The sequence below is a fragment of the Lynx canadensis genome, chromosome E3 (assembly GCF_007474595.2).
Source record: "Lynx canadensis isolate LIC74 chromosome E3, mLynCan4.pri.v2, whole genome shotgun sequence".
Taxonomy (NCBI): Eukaryota; Metazoa; Chordata; class Mammalia; order Carnivora; family Felidae; genus Lynx; species Lynx canadensis.
The window spans coordinates 32,415,702-32,431,132 of record NC_044318.1 but is presented as its reverse complement, the minus strand read 5'-3'; the positions used below and the strand labels follow the sequence as shown (position 1 = coordinate 32,431,132).

General features: G+C 52.2%; 1 protein-coding gene across 14 annotated transcripts in view; it reads left to right on the top strand.

Moving 5' to 3' along the window:
- Window positions 1–15,431, top strand: part of CUX1 (cut like homeobox 1) — a 377,703-nt gene that overhangs the window by 314,536 nt on the left and 47,736 nt on the right. The gene's annotated exons all lie outside the window — the stretch shown is intronic.

The following is a 15,431-nucleotide window of genomic DNA, read 5'->3' as shown; positions in this document are numbered from 1 at the left end:
GGTGTTTCTGCTCTGCGGACCCCTTGCGGCGGCACCGTGCTCCTGGCCGTCGTCACACATCCACCCTGTGCTTCGGTGAGCTCGGAGCCTTGCTTGCCCGGCTTCCGGGAACAGCCAGTGTCTTGAGCTGCTCCTCTGTTCGCTTTTATTTTTCTAAACACACGGATTAGCCTCCATATCCCATCGATTCATTGAAAACTCAGAGCTAAGGGAGGGGCACGAAGCCCGCCAGCCTGCTGCAAGTTTTATGAGGGAAAACGTGCGTAGCACACGGAACAGCTGGGCAGCGGCCTGAGAGACACCGAGCCGCACACAGATGCGCCCCGAGCGGGGCGTTGGCCGCAAAGGGCCTGGTTGAGTTTGCATTTTGGGTGCTTCCCTTTGATTTTGACCAAAACGGGGGGTGGAAGTTGGTGTCTTACCCAAATCATTGGTCTTCTTGGCCGGACCTCTGAATGGAGTGGTTTGTCCACCTGAAGAGGGACCACATGTACTTCCTTCCCCCCCTCATGTCTGGGTAGGTCAACTGAAGTAGCGAGTCCCAGAGAACTTCACGGAGTGCCGGCTCGCGTCCCAGATACATCAGGGCAAATAATGCACAGACTTGTTTGTGCCAGAGCTTCACAGACGTTTGCATGGAAAATTCGCCTCGCCTCTTGCCCCAGCGGAAAGTTGGCCTCCCCTTAAACTCTCCAAGAGTATTTGCTGCCCAACAGAGTTAGGACTATACTTGGCAGATCGTGACAAACGTATTTTAGATCAAAATCACTTGTTCCTGGGGCTCCTGGGTGGCTTAGTCGGTTAAGCCTCTGCCTTCGGCTCAGGTCGTGATCTCAGGGTTCATGAGTTCAAGCCCCGTGTCTGGCTCTGTGCTGACAGCTCAGAGCCTGGAGCCTGCTTCAGATTCTGTGTCTCCTTCTCTCTCTTCTTCCCGTGTTCATTCTCTCTCTCTCTCTCTCTCTCTCTCTCAAAAACATTAAAAAAAAATTTTTTTTTAAATCACTTGTTCCTAAAGAAAACAGGAGCTCTCCCGCAGCTCCTAGTCAGTCATGATCGATGCCAAAATCTTCTCCATGTGCGAACACATCCTTGAAGAATGGCCTCTCGCTCTTTATCGTATGGCAGGTATTTGCTGTTTTGCTGGAAGGTCCGTTTTCACATTTCCGACATAGGGAAACCACGCTGGGCCCCTCAGAGGGACGTAAGTGGTATTTGTAATAAGATGTCAAATTGCTTTATAAAATAAAGCGATGTGTAAGACTCTTGGAGAGTCTGCAGGTTGGCGGAGGCAGGGAGCCTCTGGATCAAAATGAGCACCAAAGAACTTTCCAGCAGTTTCTGTGAAGAGGTGGCAGGCGGGCCTCTCCCTGTGTCATCCCGGCAAAACGGGAGACGACGGATTATAGACCGCTTGCCCATCGCACCCATGGGCAGTCAGCAATAGGGAAATCGTCAGTAGAAACACTCATTGTGGGGATTGTGGGGGAAAAGATGGAAAAATATTTCCTACATTGTAGGAAAGTACAAATTTTTTAATATGACAGTCGCTAAGCAAAAACGTTTCTCTGGATCGCAAAGACGAGAAAAAGCGCTCGTCGACGTTCAAAGAAAGATTATCGCTGCGGCAGGATTGTGGGTGGTAGTTTTTCTCGCGTGAAACTTCTTTACTACCAGTGGTCTCTTTTCAGGAGTATTTCTAAAAGTCAAAGTAGCAGAGCTTTTGACTTTGTGGGATTTAGATTTGAAAAAGAGAATTATTTTGTAATGATGAGTATCTCTGTATCATTGGGATGGATGCCCAGAGGGGACGCCAGAATCTTCCTCGACAGAGTAGAAAATGAGCGTCTGTGAGGAAGCCTCCAGTGAAGCCGTGCTGCCCCAGAGGCACGTTAGCAAAGCCTGCGGTTCCAGGATTTCCCCAGGATTCGAGTTCTCTGTTCTCACCGCGGCTACCACGGACTCCTTCCCCAAGGCCCCCAGGCCCAGAAAGGTGCTGTCCTTGGCAGTGACTCCACGAGGCCCGTGCCAGAGGTGTCTCAGCGTGGTAGAAACAGATGGCCGTGGGAAGGTAATTCCAAGCCTAGGTTGGTTGGTTCCTGGATGCTGGGGAGAGAAACACTCGGCGTCTGAGCAGCCCGGGCCCTGGGCCGGCCTGGTGGCCAGAGTAGCCTCCCGGGTGTGGAAGGGCTTCGGAAGCCCGGCCTTCTGTCCACGGCCCAGCAGTGAGAGACTACAGTCGCCCGGCAGAGAATGCGTGGGCCCAGCACAGGACTCTGTGCTCAGTTACCATGGCGATAAGATGCCCGGGAGTGAAGTGGCCTCACTCATCTGAACAGCAAGCTGCTGACACAGGAGTCTGCTTGCCTCACTAAAGGCTCCCTGCCTGCCTCTCTGTGCCAGGCGCTGCTGCCCCTCGGGGTCTCCGTTTTCCTTAATGATGTGCACGTCAAGCTTGCTGATAAGCTTTACGAGGAGAGAGAGAGAGAGAGAGACCGAACTTTTAATTGCATCGCCCCTTCCTCTTCTTGAACGGAACCGTTCCTGAATGTTCCTTTGATGATCTGAGCATTGGGGTGATGGCCTCGGGCAGTCAGGAGGGTCAATGCCATTTTCTGCTGGCGGTCTGCGCTTTTTCTTGGAAGCTGTTGGGGCCTTGACGAAGAGTTAGGAGAGCAGAGGGTCCCCTGTTGATCACATGAGTTAACTTTTAATAGATAGATAGGTAGATAGATAGATAGATAGATAGATAGATAGATAGATAGATAGATAGGTTTTTAAAGGCCAGAACTTCCAATCAGGTACTCGTTGAGGTTTCCAGGCAGTCTAGTTCCCTACAAACATTTTTGAGTTGGCTTCTTTCGGAGTTCCCAGTGCCTTGGGGGAGGCGAGCCGGTGGTTCTGCACGGGGTCGTGTTTGACCTAATACAGCAAACTTATTGGGAGATAGTCCTTTGGGGATTGGTTCTCTGCTTCTTCCTGTTGTCGGTCTTCCGTCCCAGGTACCAGGCATCAGCTGACCTCGCTGCTTAGCGATCGCCATGCTCTGGGGAAGCAAAAGAAAGCACTTACGGATGAAGGGAGGGGCCCCGTAAGGGTTGTTTTCCCTGAGCGTGGCCTCCAGTCCTTGCTGATCAGGTAGCAGACTTTCTTTTAAAAGGAAGAAAACCTCAAGATGCACGGAAGGGGGTTGTGTGAGGGCACGTGTGTAGGTAGGTAGGTAGGTACATAGATCGGTAGGCAGATACGATCTGGTAAACCGCTGGGGTTTTTTGTGTTGTTTTTTTTTTTTTTTTCCATTTTCGTTCCCCACAGCTCATTTTATATTCACAGTTCCTTGGTGTGATTAATCTCTTTGCCCCAAGGGAAGGAAGGAGACAAGAGACGATCTAAAAGGGGGAGGGAAAAAAAAGGGAAAGGAACAGATTTTCCTGGATGCGATGTTAGTCATTACATTACAGAGCGTAACTTTTGAACACGAAAGCATTTTGTTACTGCAGTTAATAAGCTTCCACACCACCCTTCAGATGGATTATTGCAAACCGCATAAGCCAAAGCATGCCCCAGTCTCCTCGGATTAATTCTGCAACATCCAGTTTTTTCCCAGCATGTGAGTCAGGAGCGGTGGGTTCCGGGTCCTCTGCACCCGTGGAGAATCCCATGGCTGACTGTTGTCAGTCAGCAGAGCGGCAGCTGCCTCCTGAGGAGACAGCTGCCACAGTGTCTTGAACGTGGGTGGCCTCACACACCCAGGAGAGACCCGTGGCCACAGCCCCCGGTTAGGGACGGGCCAACATTCCTGTGTAATACGCAGAATGACTCTTGCTTGGTGCCCATGAGATGACCAGGAAAATCTGTCCGGGGTTTTAGTGCTTTGAACTCAGCAGTGGGATTCTCGGGCAGGCATTTGGATAGCTTGTTAATAGGGACCGCCAGAAAATTCCATGGCAGTATCTAAAACTTGTCAGTTTTAGTGCCTGAGTTTAGTGCCTTAGACTAGATTTGATTTGATTTTTTTTTCTTTCTCTTCCATCGAAATAAATCAGTGATCGTAACTGTCAGTTCTCTCTAAGAAGAATTTTTCTAACCCCCGAAAAGATTTGTATATAACTGATTTATACCTGGCCACAGAGAACAGCTCGAAAACAAAAGAGGATTCTGGAAAGCCACCTATGAACTAGAGAGTGCCCTTCCCTGAGCAGAGGGTGGGCCGCGGCTGATCATTTGGCTCGGGGCTCGGCCTTGTGCACCCACTCATCGACGCAGTGTGGCCAGGAGAACTCAGTGTGCCATGCGTGCCTTTCTTTCTTGGTTGCAACCTGCGTTCGGATGCTTTGTTATATCAAGAACACCGTGATATAGGAATAACTGTTCTAAGGTCAGAAAAGACGGGTTTCTGGATTCAGACACAGCCTGCCTTCCTATTGTCGGTATGTGTGGGTGCAGGCCCCGCGACGCTGAGGGAGCCCCACGGAGGGACCGGGCCGTAAAGGGCTAAGGGGTCAGGGAGGAGAACATTGCAGGTACAAAGTTCATAGACAGGGAAGCACATGGCATGTGCAGAACCTTTGAAAAGGGTGAGAAGCCCCTGACGCAGAGGGCTTTTTTTGGTTTGTTTTCCTTTTAAAATGACAGTAGGAAAGTAGATCCTGGGAGCGTTTGGTCTTTCCTGTGTGTAGTCTACCGTTGGCTGTGCTGCCTTGAGGCTTGTGTGGTAAGAAGAAAAGTGTGCGGGCGCCTGGGGGGCTCAGTCAGTTAAACATCCGACTCTTGGCTTTGTCTCAGGTCATGATCTCATGGTTCATGAGTTCAAGCCCCGCATCGAGCTCCTTTTGCTGACAGTGCAGGGCCTGCTTGGGATTCTCTCTCTCTCTCTCTCTCCCTCTCTCTCTGCCCCTCACCTACTCAGTCTCTCTGTCTCTCAAAATAAATAAATAAACTTAAAAAAAGAAGAAGAAGAACGAGGAGGAGGAGGAGGAGGAGGAGGAAGTGTGGACGGTGGGACAGAAGGGAGGCTCCGTGCTCTTTCAGGGGGACCTTGGCGACCTGCCCCGCCCCTTCCCCAGTGGTGTTGGGCCTGCGATGTGTACCTGCTGCCTCTCCTACCAAAGTGCTTCTCCTCACCACTACCCCCCCCCCCCGGTGGCTCTTTCTTGAGAGGAGGGGGGCTGAGGCCCGTGATCGGTGGCACGGCCCTCCTGAGTTCTCACCCACCCCGTCCGAAAAGATCAGAGGATGGAGGGAAGAAACTCCTGACCTCAGAGCTGAGCCGCTGGACCACAGGGAGCCAGGAAATAAGCAGGAAAGAACTTCCCGCCCCTGGACCGTGGGAGGGGCAGGTGAGGGGTTGAGACTCGGCCAGCGGCATAGCCTCCAGTATGCAGGGCACTGAGATGGCATTAGCAGTGGCCGAATATGCGCAGGCGGGGGAGGGGGGAACGGTTCAAGAAGAAATCGTCCAGGGCCACAGGATAGGCTTAGGGGGCTCAGAGGCAGAGAGGGAGAGGAGGTGGACGATGATGGCCCGAAGCCCAACGGTCATTTGACCCCGTACGGGGAAGGGCCTTGTTCAAACAGGGTAGGCTGAGGAGGCTATGATGGGGCCCTCAGCTGAGGCGGGGCTTAGGGAATGTCCCACCAGGGCCTAGAAAGTTCCTTCCTCACCTTGGGTGCAGTGGAGTAACTTGCTCTGCCAAGAGCGAGATATCCCCTGGGCCAGCCCAGACGGTCTAGGAAACTGTGCTCTGTGAATTGCCTTCTAATTAATGTCTTTCAAAAATTGTCAGCCTTATCTCAGCTGAGCTCAGGTGACAAGGGGTTTGGGCATTCTAGAGCTAACCCTTCAAGAATGAGGAGATGCAGGCCGGGCACAGCAAACGCAGGAGGGGCCTCGGCCACGCCACAGGACAGGAGGGGGCCCTCTCTTGAGCCCCCTCGAAATGGGACTTGTTGTCAGCTCCCCCTAGTGCGTGTGCGCTCGCCGCTTTGTGGGAATTCACCACGGGGGTCTGGCCGTGTGACCCGGAAGCAGCCCCCACTGCAATGTTAATGTAGGAGGGCAGGGGGAGAGTGGAGGCCCGGCCCCGCCTGCCTTCACCCGGAGCACACTGTACCTGCAGGCCCCGCATGGGGTTCGCTCTCAGGCAGCAGACGTCGGCCTCACCGTTCCTGGGAAAGACTGCTCCTTTGTAAATCAGCCCCCAAAGTCTCTGTTCCTAGAGTGGGATTTGCCACCATTACCTCTCCAAAAAAGAGAGAGAGAGCAACTCAGGGTAAGAGATTTGAGACTTTGTTAAAAAATTATGACTTGTGGGGTTTTCTTGAATAAGTGAAGTGTACACCATGATTATAAAATGCAAGCTTTCAAAGAGTTTACACCCCTTTTTTAAAAATGAGTTGATCTCCGCTGGTGAAGCGTCTGACTTCGGCTCTGGTCGTGCTCTCATGGTTCTTGAGTTCGGGCCCCACGTCACTCTCTCTGTTTCTCCTGTGCTCACACACACTCTGTCTGAGAAATAAGTAAGCATTGGGGCACCTTGGTGGCTCAGTCAGTTGAGCGTCGGACTTTGGCTCGGGTCATGATCTCGTGGTTCGTGGGTTCGAGCCCCGTGTTGGGTTCTGTGCTGACAGCTCAGAGCCTGGAGCCTGCTTGGGATTCCGTGTCTCCCTCTCTCTCTGCTCCTCCCGTGCTCGTGCTCTCTCTCTGTCTCTCAAAGATAGATGAACGTTAAAAAGAATTTAAAAACAAAATGTTTCAAAAAAAAATAAGTGAACATTTAATTGAGAAAAATAATGAGTTGCGCACCCTCCCAAAACCCCCGTCTTCCAGCCGCCCTCCCCGGAGACCGTCCTATCCCGTTTCCTGCAGACGGTCCCTGTAACTAGATACCGTTCTGCACAGAAGGAAGCCCGCAGGCGTCCAGGTGCCGTGTCTTGCTCTCCTCAAGCAGCAATATGTAGCAGGTACTTGTTAGCCCAGTATGCAAAGAATCTTCTCCTCTTTTTACAGCTATAGGGAAGTCCCGCATCTGGATATACGGTATCTTATTTAACCAGTCACTGGTGAGAAATATTTCCATTGATTTCAACAGCAAAACCTAAGCAACTGCCCTGCAGTGACCAGCCTTGAGTGCGTGTCAGCGGCCGTGTGTGCAGCGGGCTCAGCCGACTGCCGAGGGCTCGTCCGGCCTCCGCCGCCGAGCGACGGTGCGGCCTTGGGCAAGTGCCCCGACTTCTCTGTCTCAGATTCTTCTTCTGTAAAATGGGGCAAATACGGGACCTGTCTCCCAGGCTGTTGGGAGCTTTAAATGACTTTGTGTACAAAAGCCTTTCAGAACCGGGCCCGCTGGAAGCACCTGGGTGGCTCATTCGGTTCAGCGACCGACTTTTGATACTGGCTCGGACCACGATCTCACGGTTCGCAAGTTCAAGCCCCGCATTGGGCTCTGCGCTGACAGTGTGGAGCCTGCTTGGGATATTCTCTCTCTCTCTCTCTCTCTCTCTCTCTCTCTGCCCCTCCCCCACTCATGCTGTCTCTCTCTCTCTCTCTCTCTCTCTCTCTCTCTCTCTCTCTCAAAATACATAAACTTAAAAAAGATTCAAACTCTGTTTATGGGGCACCTGGGTGGCGCAGTCGGTTAAGCGTCCGACTTCAGCCAGGTCACGATCTCGCAGTCCGTGAGTTCGAGCCCCGCGTCAGGCTCTGGGCTGATGGCTCAGAGCCTGGAGCCTGTTTCCGATTCTGTGTCTCCCTCTCTCTCTGCCCCTCCCCTGTTCATATTCTGTCTCTCTCTGTCCCAAAAATAAATAAACGTTGAAAAAAAAAAATTTTTAAAAAAAAGATTCAAACTCTGTTTAAAAGGAAATAAGAAGAACAGGGGCCGCCGTTGGAACATTTACTTCTGCTGCTACACTTGCGTTACATGTTGCCCGGCGTATACGTGAATGATACATGTGCACACACAGAACGTCAGGCCTCCCGCTTTCAAACAGGAAGGCAGTCCAGCCGCTCGCTCCTGGGGTGGAGCTCGTCAGGCGCGAACATCACTGGGTGGAAGCCGGCCGCCAGGGTCCGCTGCAGGGGAAGCTGCGTGCAGCTCTCCAGACTCCCGGCTTCTCGGAAATGCCATCGGTCTTTGGAAGCTGCCTGCCCGTCTGCCATCCTGTAAAGTTGACCCCAAATCCTGAGCTTCCAGAGTAAAGGCTGCAGGTTCTATCACCCATGCCATCTGGGGCCGAGCGGCGTGGAACCCGGCCACCCTGCCGGGATATAGGGGTGACCGACCGTCGGCACGGGTGAGCCGTGCCATCCCACTCAGGTTCCCTTGGTTACTCTGCCTGGACCTCCGTGCGGGCACCGCCTAAATCGCCTTTGAGAGAAAGCCCTTGCGGAGCCTCGTCACAGGCCTCTGGACACGTCTCCCTTCTCTCCCCTTTAGGCTTTCTTCGGAAATCAGAATTTACAGTACGTTGGGCATTCGGTGCAAGAAGCGAAAGTAGGTCGTAGGAGCAAGTGAGGACTTGGGCTTTCAGTGGTTTGGTTCCAGGGAAAGACGAAGGAGCTGACATGCGTATCTATCCTCAGGTGATTTTCAGGCCTGAAAGAAAACTCGCGTATTTGTATCTTTTATGTGCCCTGCACAGAGCTGATACCTTTAATCCTCCATCAGTAAGAGGAAGTGATTTCCCCCATCCTACGGATGGAGAAAACCAAGGCTCAGAGATGAGCGGTGATTTGCCCTCAGTCAAGAAGATGGAAAAAGCGACCGTGGTCCTGAGGCCAGCGGCCCTACTGCCATGGAGCTGGGCCCAGGCGAGCTGTCACTCAGCCCCGAGGGCTCTGTCCCCCACCCCCCCCCCCATGGGTAAAGGGTTGGTGCCTGGAACGACATGCTCAGAGAGAAGCCAAGGCCACATTTCAAAACCAGAAACAAAACTGGATCCAAATTATAAATTTGAATAAATACAGAAAAGCAGATCCAAGACTAAAGAAACAATAGGAAAAGCAGATCCCTCCTTTACCCCGGGACGCGTCCCTTGTATTTCAGCCAGGAGTTGGGCAGGAGAAGAGGAGAGAAGCCAGCGACAAATCAGTGGCAGAGCCGGACCCGACTTTATGCAGTTTGCAATGGAACGTATATAATCCATCCAGCCGGGGATACAGGTCGGTGCTGCTTTGAAACCCTTCCCGTCTACATGCACGGAAAATACACACAGTGGTGCAGGGCCCTTTCCCTTCCTGAAGGATAGCCCTGCCCTTCAGCTGTCTGGCCCTCTCCCTGCTGGGAGCCCTGAGCCAGCCAGGGACCGAGCCCCAGCCCCTTACGACTGGCCCCTGGGCCACGCTCAGGGTCTGCACGGGGGCGGGGGGGGGGGGGGGAGCTCCGATACAGAGCGAACCAGGAGGCTCCATCACCAGCTTCATCTTGATTTTGTGTTTTGCTCTTCCCTTTGGAACTGGATTCCCAAATATAGTCTGAGTCTGAATTGGCAGATGTTGGGTTTGTCCTTTATGAGAGGACCAAAATTAGTCTGTCATTTGGCACTTAAATAAAGCAGCCGAACTGCCTTTGTACCAACTTTGCAACAAGGAGGGACTGAAGTTGGGGCATTTTGTCTGATAAGGAAACTTCCTTGGAAGCTTCAGCAGCACCTCCAAAGCCAAAAGCTGAGGGAGGAGAAAGAGAGAGACAGAGAGAGAGAGAGAGAGAACACGGAGTCCAGAGGGACGTGCCTTCCTCGTGGCTAGACTTGCTCGTCCATGAGTTACAGTCAGTTGCGTTCCACGTGGTTTAAATACCTCCCAAAATTGGAAGAGAGAATCGATACTCCACGGAAATAGCAGTCGGCGAAAACAGCAGCGGTGACTCGGTTTTGGGGACGAAAAGAACAATCTGTCCAGAGTGCCTGGAGCTGGGTGAGCAGAGGGGCTCCCCAGGGGCAGCAGAAAGATGTTATAATCAATTACCACATCATAACACTGATGTATGATAATTACGGAGTGTTTCTCCTGAGATAGTGCGGCGTTTGGCTGGGATACAGTTCTTTCATGGTCCACTGCCTGATTAATATGCAAATAATAGGCTGATTGCATGATGCATGCAGAAAATGAGTTCGCTGATAACGTGAGCACCGAAGCGGGAAGATGATAAATTACTTTTACTGACTGTCCTACATTAAGTACCCTTTCTCAACAATTTCATCACAAATTAAGTAAAGCAGTATGGAGAGATTAGGAGGATGTGTAAAATAACGTACCTTAATAGCTTTTCTAATACCATCGTGTACGACGAGACGTTACTGGTTCTGCTCGGCACGGCCCGGTGCCCGTGTGGGGCCAGACCCATTCACCCACCTGCGTGCTGTTGGAAAGCCGGGTCCCGGCACACCACACCGTCACATTTGGCGCCTGCCATCGGCCCTGGATCCTCTGAGGAACATTCCGTCACAGCCCAAACATCATTACCCACATGCCAGGCTGCCTGGCAGTGTTACTGAGCAGGGACAGGCTGCTCTCGGGGCAGGCGCTTAGCGCCTCTGCACATATGGACGCTTCGAAGCCTGCTGTCCACCATGTGCCTGGGGACAGGAGGGTTTCTGAGCTGCAGGCCTAGAAGGCGCAGAAATAAACCAATATCCAAAACCACCTCCAACTCTCAGAAATCCGGGAAAACTAATTCCACCCTCGGAACAGCGATGTGACCGGTCTGCCGGAGAATATGAATATCGGTGAAGGATGGACAGGTTTGCCCAAAGCCAGAAACGGAACCCTGGAGAAAAAGCGAGGACGCGGGCACACACACTCACACGCGCTCAGTGATTAATCTTTGATTACAGCAAAGCAATTTAACTAGAGGGTTTGTTTTTTCCCATCTCAGTAATATATATTTAGACTGTTTGTATGACATACATTTTCTCTTAATGCACAGGGACGCATTGATAAGTGTTCATACACACAGCTGGTTCGGTAATAAGGTTATTGAAGGTAATTTGAAAGCATTATTTCTAAATCAGTATAGATCTGCAGAAAAGCTGGAAGCCGGGAGATCACCGAGCTCCGAAGCAGGGCCAACCGTGTCGCCCAGTGCAAACTTCCGCCAGACCGAGTTCACTGCAAAAGGCGAATCGTGATTTAAGAAGGGTTTTTAATTTTGAACTGAATTAAATGAACACTGAATTCCCAAGCTCTGCTTTTGATGTGCGTGTTTCCTCAAGAGCTTGTACAACGTGCACCACAAATACGAGGATCCCTGGGAGAGGGCAGACAGGTGCCCCGAATTTTCCGCCGAGCCCGCCCTAGCTCTGCCACAGCTGGGTCAGCCCAGGGTTGCTGAGAACGTCTCTCCCCCGTGTGCTTCCCCAGTGTGGGGAGAAAAGAGAGTGAAAAACAGTCTGGAGAATGAGGCAGGTACTGCGTTGCACAAGATGGTGTCGGACGGGAGGAACCGAACATCCGCGGGTCTCTGGGTGACCGCGAGGCAGCGGTCACAGAGGCTAGCATCTCCCGCACCTGCGTGTGCAGCGACCGACCGTCTGCCTCCCATCTCCTCCCACCGCAGGTGGACCGCCACCACCAGACCCAAGAACTCAGGGCCACCTCCAGTGAAATGCATCCAACCTTGAACTCACCCTTGTCTCCCCAGGACTGCTCCTTTCGGTGAACAGCAAGCCTGTAACCCTGGTCATCTGAGCCAAACCCTGGCAGCCCTTCTCGGTCCTTCTCTCCCTCTTACGCACCCTCCCAGACACACACTCGTGTGTGTGCGCACAGATGCACACATGCACACACACACACAGTTTCTGTTTCCTAAGTGTCTCGCAGAATTTTTTTCTTTCCATTCCCTCAGTCCCCACCCTGGCCCAAGCCTCAGAGCCATCGTCCCAGATGGCACTTCCGGCTGGGACACTCCCTTCCCTGCTTCACGCCCTTCCCTAGGGTCCCACCTTCTTAGTGTGTGACCCGGTGCCCATCTTCTCTCCACCCAGGCCTTGGCATACCGCGGCCTCTCCTCCACACCCACCCAGCCTCAGTTTCGGGGTCACGGTGCCCCCAGGCGTCCCCGTCCTGCCCTCGTCTCAGGGTCTTTGTGACCGTGACTTGCTTAATGAAGTCTTCCTGGCTCACGACCGTGCCCCCGTCCCCTAGCGCCCTGCCTGGCACTTAGAGGGCCCCCTCATTGAATGGAAAGCCCAGGCCCGCTCTTCAAGTGGCCTAGAAGTCAAGTTTGGGGAGGTAAGCTCTACATGGCTCAAGTTAAACAACCTTGCTTTTATTTTATTTTAGTTGTTTTAGTTTTCTCAGTTAACAAGTAAAGGATTTGGGCTTTAATGTCACTGTAAGAGTTCCTTAGGCAGGCATTAGAAATGTTCTGTTCACACACGTAGCTCAGTACCCGCTGCGTGCTGGGGCTGCTGTCTTTTCCCACCCTCGCTTCTATCCTGACCAGCGCGACCCAGTAGGATCCGGGTTTGTGGGAGAGAAAGCACGGATGTTCCCTATTACAGAAGAAACCAGGACCGGCGGAGACACTTTCCTTTCCTGGGTCCTCCCAGGGAGGACAGCAGAGGGTCCTCCCCGGGGGTTCCTGCCCCAAACCTTCCTCCGGTTACTCCTTTCTGCCATTGGAAAAAAACAAATGATTTGGCAGGTTTGCTGGGAGTTTCAGCGATATAAGGCAAGGTTGTCTTGGAGCCGAAGCGTGTTGCCAGCCCAAGGAGGGGACGTTGTGTGCTGATGCTCGATGCCACCACCTGTTTGGGAATGGACCTTCCTGTGGGTGGGGGAGACCCTCGGGAATGGGGTCTGGGGAGGGCCCTTTACTTACTCCCCTGGGGTATCAGACGCAGGCCTCGGCCCTCAGAAAGAAGGCTGTTTTGTAGCATGGATGTGGTTAGTATGTGGTTAGATTACTTCCGGTTCTTTCTCGGTAGAAAACGTCCAGGGACGTGGTAGGACACGTGTGGAAAGCTCTGACATCTATTCAAGTATCCGTGTATTTGGTTTCAAGCCCGTGCTAATCCATCAAAAGGCTGCTCATACTCAAAAACAAACAACTCCACGTTTTCTGCTGGCCTGGAGAAGTCAGCGGTAGTCCTGAGGGGCCACGAGCATCTGCTGTGAGCCCCGGAGGCAGGGATCGGGGCTGAGGAGCCCGTCTACACCGCCCCCTGCCCCTGGGACAGGGCGTGGCGTTGGGGACATCCTAAGAGGTGTGGTGCAGGCCTGGTCGATTTCTGGCTAAACACAGGAGGGCAAATGAGCCTTGCTGTTCAGAGGGGTGGTGCGTCTCTTGGAGGAAAGTGAGGAGTCCCCACGCTTCGGCTCGGGTGCAGTGGCTCCGTCACACAACCCACATCCGAACTCCACTGGGAAGTGTTGCAGACCAGTGGTCACGCTGTTGTGGCCTTGGAAGCTGTCGGCACCGCCAGCCGGGAGGGCCTGCAGCCGGACAGGGTCCTTCCAGGCCACCAGAGCTCCCGCTGGACCCAGGGTGCCGGCACCGGGCACTCCAGAACCTTCTGCACGTCCTCGCCCCACTGTGCGGCCGCAGCTGCCGAGGCTGCTGTCCCCCCGTGGCTCCGTCTTCCACTCTCTGCCTCTCCCCTACACCCCCCTTGTATCTTCTCCTTGATTCCCTCTTGCTCACATTTCCACGTGCCGGACCACAACCACGCTGCACCCCGGCTCCATTTGGCCAACCACTCCCCCCCCCCCACCTTCTCCCTCCGCTCTCCCATCTTTCCATACTTGTCTGTCTTTGTAGTCACTTGGAATTTCCTGGCTTGGCAGGGGCTCAAAGCCTAAACTATGGACATAATGAAAAGTAGTGCATCAGACCGGCCACCAGTTAAATAATGTTTGGGTTCTTGTCAGAATGTCACAGAGTACCCTGTCATTTTGTTTCAGCAACTTGTCCTTCTGAATGCACAGTTCGCCTTATGGCATGCCAGCAGTAAAAATGTCACTTACAATAATTACTTTTTGGTGAAAATGCTTGCTGACTTCCTACCTTCAAGCTGTTTTTTACACAGTGGGGAGATAATAAGAAACGACTTTATCCTGACTGCTCAAATGAACACTAAATGGAATTTGGGTTATTATTACTGCAGATAGAGGGCTGGGTATGGAAATTTAAACAGTGGATCGGATAAACTACAGAGAGATTTGTTTCTGGAAATCATGGCGGGCGAGGATTTTCAGTTGGCTTGTATGGGAAACTTAAGGCAGCTGTTGTTTGCCTGCTGTTTTTGGAATATAATATTTTTCATAATCCTTTTATAGTTCCTGAATGCCTCGTGTGTTTCATAGGGGCTCGCGTCACTGTCTCTGCTTTCTGTATCTTTCTTGTAATCTTACAAGCTACTCTTGTGTAAGATTCGAAGCCTTGCAAAAAAGTAAAAAAAAAAAAAAAAAAAAAAAAAAAAAACCCTAATCCACATGGATCACTTTTTAATGTAACACCTTACTATTGCTGTCAAAATTGGATACGTGAACTCTGTGGCTGGGCTTTTCAAATATGCAGACGACCCATTTCCAATTGTCCCCGCCCTCCTGGCTATAGATGCCTTGAAAGCAAGATGGGTGTCTGATTCTCACTTATCCCCAGTGCCAGCGGAGTGCATGACACAGAGTGGGTGCTTTCAGAATGCTTGAGCGAGCGAGCAAATGAATGAATGAATGAATGAATGAATGAATGAATGAATGAAAGAAAGCATGCCTATGCTTATACTTCCATAACTGCCAGACAAAGGACAGTGGAAATGTGGAGAGTTTCTACTCTCAATCTGGTTCGGATCCTTCTCCATCCAACGTGGTCTGGACAACTCATGTTGCCAGTCTGAGCCTCAGTTTCCCTACCTGGAGTTGCAGGATTTATATTCCCATCGCGGGGCCATCAGGAGAATTTGATCAGCCGGGTGTAAACGCCCTTCTCTCGCTGCTAATTACATTTTGGTTCCCTTCCCTCACCCCAGTAGTGGGTTGGCTTTTTGGCCCTGACCGCCATGTTTCTGAGACTCGCACATGTTGACACGGATCGCAGAGCAACTGTGTCCTGGAAGGCAGGCCCGGTTCTTCTGCCACAAAAGGACACGTGGGTGCAGGCATGGCCCCACTATATAGGTGGCCTATTATGAATACAGACTGGTTCCCAGCTGTGTCGCTGAACGTGACGTCTTGTATCTGTGAAAAGAGGAACATGGATGTCCCTTCTGGTCCTTTCGAGGAGTGCAGTCGGTCATTCTCGTGAGCCTTAGCCCAGAGCCTGGCACACAGGGAGTGCATGAGAAATGATGTTAGCTTCAGTGGTAGCTGCTCTTACAAATGATGGTAACATAAGCCTTCTTAATATGGTCTCACTCCCACCCCACCCCACCCCAAGGTGCTCCTGCTGTTAAGGCACTCACCAGAGTGAATAGCACTCTGTCCAGGTACC